General features: G+C 38.4%; 1 long non-coding RNA gene across 1 annotated transcript; it reads right to left on the bottom strand.

Annotated features, from left to right (window-relative positions):
- Positions 1-508: 508 nt before the first annotated feature.
- LOC120442214 lies at positions 509-3,989 on the bottom strand. The gene is made up of 3 exons (XR_005614576.1): positions 3,904-3,989; positions 754-835; positions 509-636 (listed from the first exon to the last, which is right to left on the bottom strand). It is a non-coding gene; the product is annotated as an uncharacterized LOC120442214 (long non-coding RNA).
- Positions 3,990-8,918: the final 4,929 nt, after the last annotated feature.

An 8,918-nucleotide genomic window follows, 5' to 3' on the forward strand; every position in this document is an offset into this window, starting at 1 on the left:
TGAAACTCTACCAACTCTGGGTATTTTATCAATTTTCTGATAGTTCGGTGAAGAAAACTTACAAAAGAAAGTTTTTACTGAACTTTGTGCAGTCCTGTGAAAACCTACGATATCCGTACTGCTGGACTAGGAATAAAAAATTAAGTAGCAGCCAGGTTCTGCTAACCATATGGTCTTAATCATCTGCAAGTGTGACCATCTCTGTAAAGAGGGGTGTGGGCCTGCATGGGCATGTTTCCTGGGTCAGAGACTTAAGTATCAAGGCATTTTAGTTTCAGTCACACTGAGTTGTCAGCACAGAAAGACTAAACTGTATTCTAATTATTTTTGTTCTTTCCTATGATTAAACTATGTTTAGAAAGTCTTTTTGACCCCTAGGGAACTACAGTGTTTTACTCTTGATGAATGTCTGAAGGCATTCTCACTACTCAGAATACACAATGCACAAACATCCTCCCACGTGTATTTTAAAGAATAGATTAAACACCATTTCCACAAGTCTTGTTGGTGGAGTTTGAAAACCATGACAACTGTTTATTGATGTCATTTCTTCTCGGGAAGTGACTGAGGGAGCTGCATCAAAGACAGCGGCTACTGTGTAGGTGGAGGACGGAGGCACGCGGCATTCCGACATTTCTGAGGGAGCAAAACACACAGAAGACAAAGAATGAAAATTACAGGAAAAATCTGTCTTGCCTCCTCTGAGGTATTAAGCTGTGAGAGACATATGAACGGCTGGTTTGTTAGACCCACTTTATAATTAGACTTTGGGCTGCCACCATCATTTCTCATCTCTGTGGAAAGGAGAGCACCGGTCCTCATCACAGCAACCTGCCTGGAAGGTGCTCATTAATGTAGTGATGGACACACACACACACACACACACACACACACACACACACACACACACACACACACACACACACACACACTTGGAAAATACTGACATCTACAGTAAGCAGACATTTCTTCTTTATTTACTTCAACATATCAAATAATTGTTATTCAACCAATTTTTAAATGAAGACAAGTTGTTTTGTTAACAGCTGTGCAATAATGCCTGCCCCAACAATCAGGATCTTAATTATCACACTAAAGTCAGTTTATGCTAACATCTGTTTCGCCGGCCTCTTTTTATCATCTTGGAGTCTCCCAAAGATAAAGTCCGTATTAAGAAAACAAACAGCAGTCATGTTTTATTATTGTAATGTTTTATTGTCAGCCATTGAAACACAGCAATGGAAATTCTGTGTTCCAGACCAGAAGCTTCTTTCAGCAGCCGTTGGGTTAGTGTATTGTTCTCCACCTCTTTGTAAAATAAACTTACATATAACATCAGCATAACTTTGTTTCAGAAATCCTCTGTTCTCCACCATGAGCTTAAACCGATTAGATAACGGTGTCGTCCTTTTTGTTTGAATGACTCATGTTAGCTTGACTTAATTTTAAGGTTGTTTTGTTTAAGTGCACGCCAAAGACAAAGCTTCAGAGTACTAAATACTTTGTGAGCTTAATTCACTTGTTGCTGCTGGTGCAAGAAGTAAAAAAATGAAAAATACTCTAAATATAAAGCATTTTATAAAACTTATAGCAGTACTGTAAAGGGCTTTACATTGCATGTGCGAATGGCAATATTGGGTGTAACATGTTAAAAAGTTCAACCCCAATTGGTCACAGTAGATGGGTGCCCCTCCCTGCGCCTGGTTAAAAGGGAGTTTTTCCTTCCCACTGTCGCCAACTGATATATGGGGTTTTCTCTCTGTTATTGTAGGATCTTCACCTTACAATATAAAAGCGTCTTGAGTCAACTGTCGTTTTGATTTGCCACTATATAAATAAAATTGCATTGAATTGAATTGAAAACGTATCTCTCAACGATGGTCTGCAATTTGAGTGCAAACAGCATTCAGGACAGAAACAACTCCATTATAATACTATTTCTACTGTCACACTAGGAAAAACGGTGGCTGGAGACTGTAGCATGACCCAAATTATTGCAAATGTCTGCAATCTTGTTGCCCTTGAAATGGCCTAAAACATGGGGACCAGATTTGTGACGTTCAAAACCACTCTGGTGTGTCCAGATGGTGATAAAATGGAAATATGGTTGACTCGGTCTTCAACTGAATGAGTTCTGACTGTGACGATGCTGGTAAGGAATGATACTAAAGCTGAGTATATGTTGACCCCAGCCTAACAGCCAGAGCCTGATTTTCAACAGGTGATGAGCTCTCAGGCTTGTAGCATTGTAGCCTCCATTTCTACCTATACATGCCTCTATAGTAGAAACACAATAGTCATTGGACTGAAGTCTGCTTAGGCCAGTTTTCAACTTTAATTTGTGTTGTTGGCTTTGTCTTCAACGTTAAAGGCTAAAAGAAAACCCATATGTCTATCCTCATTATTATAGGTATTTGTGTCAATATACAGGAGTGTAGCCTGAGGTTTATGTTGTAACGACTTACTTTCTCCAGAGAGTAATTAAATTACACTTTAAAACGAGTAATGAGCATTATATAATTCATAACTTTTGATGAGTTTTGTTGAGTAACACTGGCCAATGGGTGAATGAAAAACTGCAATTCAGAGTTTGGAATTCAAGGACGATTAGAGTAAAACACTCGGAGAAACTGGTCACCCTGAAACTCCACCACCAAAGCCACCACCAGGTGTTTGGTCTAGCTGCAGCCAACTACGCAATGAACCACAACAAAGGCACCAAAGTGTATAAACTACAATCGAAGGCACCCACCACCGTGACTACACACCTCATCACTATACAGAAACTGTTTCAAGTTTGACTTTCATCCCGTGTCAATAGAAAGCTTTTTGAAGAAGAAACAGAAACAGTACTGTAGGAGCTTCAGTCACAATGCGTTTTTCAACTATTTATATATGCTGGATAAATAGATGGGAAGTATGAAATTATGCTTGAGGTCATGCTAAGACCTGTATAGCCCTAGAAAAATGCATCTTATTGTGCTGCGTGTACAAACAGCTGTACTGATACATACAGAAGCATATCTGTCTAAACCTCGGTATTTAAGTCAAACACTATCTGCACTAACAGCTTTGAATATGAAAGTTTTCCATCAGACAGATACACAACTGTATCGTCTGCACGCACACCTGAATACCTGCTCTGTGACAAAATCACGCTGAATGATCATGAACTGAAAAGACATGAAGCAACGAGCCACAGCTGTGAGATATAACCATATTTTTCACCTGCCAAAAAAACAACAAAATAAACATTTTCCACTCAAAATAACACAGCTACTGTTTTCTGCTTGCATATATTATATAAAACCTTAGAATATTTAAAAAAAACTGTTGAATCTGGCAGTAAAAATATAATTTGAGTTGCTAGACTGTGTGTGGTTAGTTGTAATATCAGGATTATGTTGTTTTCTGCAAGAAAATTCATTGACAGATGTAACAAAATGCATTTTGTCTGATCCAGCTGTGTAGCTTACTCCAGTAATTACACCGTAGTGCACTTTATCTGTGATACATTGTGTCTACATGAAAATTATATTTTTATTTGTTTTTGTGACTTAATGAGATGGGATTTTACGCCCATTCTTCTGAATTATTTTATAGCCGACTTTATTAGATCTTTATACAACGTCTTTTTATTGTGGGAACAGCTTATGTGTACAGTTTGAAGCAGACAACTGCTTTATTAGATTTACTAACCACTTTGCCTACAGGATATTTCTCTGTTTTATTGCTTAATGTTAAAATTACTGTTTCATATTCCGAGGTTAATCCAGCATTAATATTGTACGTTTTCTCGGAGTTGTCGGTTTAAGAGCTAATAGAATTTTGTAACTTGGCATTTTAAATCTTGCTTGTTGTACAGTTACTGAGCAAAGTATGCTTTACATTGTGTGTACTTACCCTCAGCTTAAAACACAGCCTGCACATACTGTCAAGTGATATACGGGTGGCCAGCGTTGTGGCCTCTAACAGCACTTTAACAGCCCTCGTCCACGCTAAATTGATTCCTGCCTCAGCTTTTTTTCAGCTTGCTTCTGTTATCACTCATTCACTCACGGGGCTGGTAAATGAGAATGAAGGAAGAAAACACCATCTACTGTATTTAATAGATTTTAAAATTCATTCAAAGTGAATTTTGAATGACTTAAAAAAGTCTTTTGGGGAATAATGTGTTTTTGGATGAAGGATTGGATATCAGTTTTAATTGATGTGTATTTAGCGTATATGTTGAGCCTATAAGTAAACATAATACTATAAGATCTTCAAACTCAACTTTAAATTGTGAATAAAAAGTGAATGGGTTTGTACCTGACTTATATCTGCGTTACCTGTTACTGGGCAACATTTTAATGTAATCTCTACATTTTTATTTAGCTTTCCTGGGTTAGTTGAGGGGAAGAAAAAAAAGGTTGTGAAACCATGTGCATGCTGTCCCTTTAAAATGAAACATTCAATAAGCAGGGTACCATAAATCCTCACACGAACTGCAAACATGTAGATTTATTTAGGCCTGCCTGAATGAAAATCAATCAGATGATTTGTAAGTTTATTTCACACAGTGAAATGATTGGAAGTAATTACACAAATCATTCGAATCTTATAGATATAATTTTCTAACAGATGTGTTGTTTCATTCAAACTCCAGCTCATTAAAGACTTTAATGATTTTGCTGTAACTGTGTCATCTTTTTGCAGTCCCACCAGATCACCTCCTGCATCCAGTTACTGGATACAGATTTCATTCGCACAGGCCAGCTGAGGCTTTCAGCGGGTCATAAAACACACGTGGTCCAACAGTAGTGTAAGTGATGGTTATGGTTTTTCAAAGCTAAATCATTCCTTTCCAAAACATTGATCACCTGTAAAATATAAATAAATACATAAAGGTTTCCTGCTGCAGAGAGAAGTCAAAGAGAATCCATAACATGTTTTCACCGCTTGCCCTGCAAGTAGAGCTCTTTGAAAAGTCTCTAAAGTTTATGAATAAACACAGCAGCCTTTTAAAGCGAGTACTCCAGTGGTGCAGTAACTTGCAGAGACATGTTTAAAAAGGACAGTCAAAACTTTTGAAGCTCAAGCTCCAAAAAATTGGGTCTTAAACTTTCCATAATGTAACATGATGACATCTTTTGTCAGGCGCCATGACTCCTACATCTTACAACATTATTTAAATGACTTTTCAAAGCTCCTCCAAAGCAACCAGACACATTATACAACACATTTCACAGGTTGTGTAACACTCTGTGTGACTACTTGATTGTGGTTCTTTATGTGTGTTATATATAAACCTCCTATGAGAGGCTCCTTTCTTGCTTTCCCTCTGAGCAGTATTTTACTTAATGCAATTTCTTTAAAGGTGGTGGACCTCTATTGATGTCGGTGTCATGTGTTGGACTACAAAGTAAAAAGAGATGGGGATGCATTAGTAGGAAAGAACTGAGCCCAACAGTTAGAGAGACATGGAAATGAGTGTGAGTGGGGATAACAGAGAGCTGGGACATGTGTTTGATGTGGTCTAACAAGACCTCCATTTCAGTATAAAGGCAGACAAGTGAGGAGAGTAATGCAGCACAAACCAAACTTCGAAGCCTTATATGTCTTCAACTTTATGTTATGGGGAATTTTGCTCACTGATAGTGTTCCATTGTGTGTATTTCTATCCAGGTGCACGTTTAATGCATTGGCAGTGTATCTGGTATCATTGTCATGCTGACAAATGAAGCCGTTGCCAATCCGATGTTTTCCAGGTGGTTTTGCATAGTGGATCAAAATCTGATGGTTCTTTTATGCATTCATAATTCCATCAGTTTTGACGATCCCTAACACAACTGGTTGAAATGCTGTTTCAGACAGCCTCCCCCAAGCTGTTGATGCTCTCTCCTGACCTTCTGGATACATATTGAGGAGAATTTGAAGCAAAAATTTCACATTTGGATTGATCACTCCATAAGACATGTGGCCACTAATTTTCAGTCCAGTTCTTGTGTAATTTGGCATACCTCTGCCTTTTCTCCCCTGCCTCTTGACAGCACATCTTTCCTCTAAAACCGTTTTGGATGAGGCTTCTTTGACAGTAGATGGATCAACTACAGAGACAGTTGCAGGTCCCAGGTTCAGTTTCAGATCTTGGTGAGATTTCTTTCCTCCTATGTCTTAAAGACATGATTTTCAGATACTGTTCACCTGCTGTAGTTTTTGGCCATCTACTTATCTGGTTTCCTCACATTTGTAGGAACACACTGTACACTATCCTCAGATGTGCCAAGTTTTTGGCTGATTGTTACTAGCAAAAAAAGAACTAAGTGCCTAAAGACAAAATTTGAATCGATTCTTTGCTAAGTTGTAGACACAATGTTGGTTCATCCCTTGAATTGGATGACTTTTCATGCTTGTGAATGTTAAATGGCTTATCAAACAAACATGCCTCTGAAAGTGCTCAGGTACAAGGACTGGAATGAAAATGATTGAAAAAGCAGCCAATGTGTCAGAAGCCTTGGAGGACTATTGCACCTTGGAGGCAAAATATGAAGAGTTGAGGTATGTTGGGTGGCATAATCACATGACTTACAACCAGAAGACTCGAATCCAGACTAGACTGTTTTTTTCACACTTGATTTCATTTTATATTAAGTTTTAAATTTCTCATTAGTCTTAGCTTTTCGCTAACACTTTTATTTAATATACTCCTCTTCACACTATTAAGCACCTTTTACAAGGTTACTTGCTCTCATTTGCAAATGGTCTTAAAGAACTATCCAGTATATTCAAATGTGCTTCCTACTGGTTCTGACCAACATCAATATATAATGGACTTGAGGCAAAACAGTTGGCCACAATGATGCAGACTGTAGAGGCCATGTCCACACAGCTTGTATTCAGTCTGTGGCATAATGTGTACATTAGAATTAAAAGACTCCAGCATTACTGTTTAATGGCCCTGAACCAAATTAAACATTTAAAAGGCTCCACCATCAAAGTGATGTAAAGGGAAATAAATATTAATGAATGAACCAACGTTTGGTTCAAAGGGTTGGAAGCAGGGAAAATTAAAAGGGAGCAGAGGTCTGCGTAAGGAAGGATGCTCAGTGGGGGAAGAGCTTAATACGAAAGGAGTGTTATTCCCTGGAGACCACGCATATAACCAAATATATGACAGTCACTGCAAGAAATCTAAGTTCATAGCACATCTATTACTGCACCAAACTTCAGTTACTGTATATATATGTATAGCAGTGATTTGACACAAGCCTTTCTTTTGCACAAATAGTGAAAATCACTGTGATATGTACAGGCTTGCTCCAGCCAAGTGCAGTCTGATTGATTAGATCATTTGTATGCAATAGTACATTTCTACCAGATATGTTTTCACCCTCAGGTCCTCAAGAGAACAATTTAGCTTGTTTTTGATAATTTATAGATAATGTTGAAGTTTTTACTCTACAAATTAACAACATCGAGGGATTTTTATTAATCATACAAATGTGATTTTCATGTTCAAGGAGGGTTAAATGCAGATAAAACAGAAGCTGTTATGATCAGTCATAACAGCTGTATATGCAAACAAGCTTAATTGGGAGGATTTTGAGAATTTTGCTGTCCAGACTGACTTTGTATGAAAAGCAACATTTACACTCACTGGTTACATCATCAGGTACACCTAATCAACTCCTATTTAATGCAAATCTCTAATCAGGCAATCATATGACAGCAACCCAGTGAATTTAGGCAAGTAGACACAATAAAGGCAACCTGGATCAAAACTAGGAAGAAAGGTGATTTATGTGACTTTGAACGTGGCATGGTTGTTGGTACCAGGCGGGCAGGTCTGAGTATTTCAGAAACTACTGATCTACTGGGATTTCTCACGCAACCATTTCAAGGGTTTACAGAGAATGGTCTGAAAAAGACAAGATACCCAGTGAGCTGCAGTTCTCTGCAGTTTAGAGACTAGCCAGACTGCTTTGAACTGACAGGAAGAAGACAAAACAACTCAAAAAACAACTAAGGTATGCAGAAGAGCATCTCAGAATGCACAGCACCTTTGAAGTGATCCTTGAAGCAGATGGTTTACAGCAGCAGAAGATCACACTGGGTGCCACTCCTCTCACCTAAAAACAGGAAATTGAGGATACAATTTGCACAGGCTCATCAAAATTGGAGAACAAAATATTCGAGAAACTTGCTGTCATGAGTCTTGATTTCTGCTGTGACATTAGGATGGTGGGGTCAGAATTTGGAATAAACGACATTAAAGCATGGCTCTGCCCTGCCTTGTATTGGTGGTTTAGGCATCTGCTGGTGGTGCAATGATGAGGGGGACATTTTCTTGGCATATTTTGGGCTTGTTAGTACTACCTAAGCATCATTTAAACACAACAGCCTATCTTACTATGTTGTTACTGACCATGTCCATCCAGTTATGACCATCCTCTGATGGTTTTCTGCTGGAAGCAGCCATGTCACAAAACTCAAAACATCTCAAACTGGTTTGTTGAACATGACAGTGAGTCCACTGTACTCAAAAGTCTCCACGGTCAACAGATTTAAATCTAGCAGAGCACCTATTGGATGAGGTGAAACCAGAGCTTCATCATATCATCATGGATGCGAGGCCAACAAATTCATGCACAAAGTGCATGATGCTAATGTGGTAATGTGAACCACAATATAATATGATTATTGCCTGAGGAGAACTCTGGAAGCTGAAAGCTACTTGATCAATAATATGTTGTTTTTTGTATGTTGTTGCGCAAGTATGTCTCATAAAACCCTTCCTGTTTAGTTAAGGGCTCAAGAAAAATAAATCTGAAGCTAAAAAGACATGTGATATGCTGCACAATGCCTTACCACTGTGTATTTGCCAGTGGGCCAGCTTGTACAGCTCACTGAATATGTGTCAAAAATAGCAAGGTCAA

Source organism: Oreochromis aureus, linkage group 10 (genome assembly GCF_013358895.1).
Source record: "Oreochromis aureus strain Israel breed Guangdong linkage group 10, ZZ_aureus, whole genome shotgun sequence".
NCBI lineage: Eukaryota > Metazoa > Chordata > Actinopteri > Cichliformes > Cichlidae > Oreochromis > Oreochromis aureus.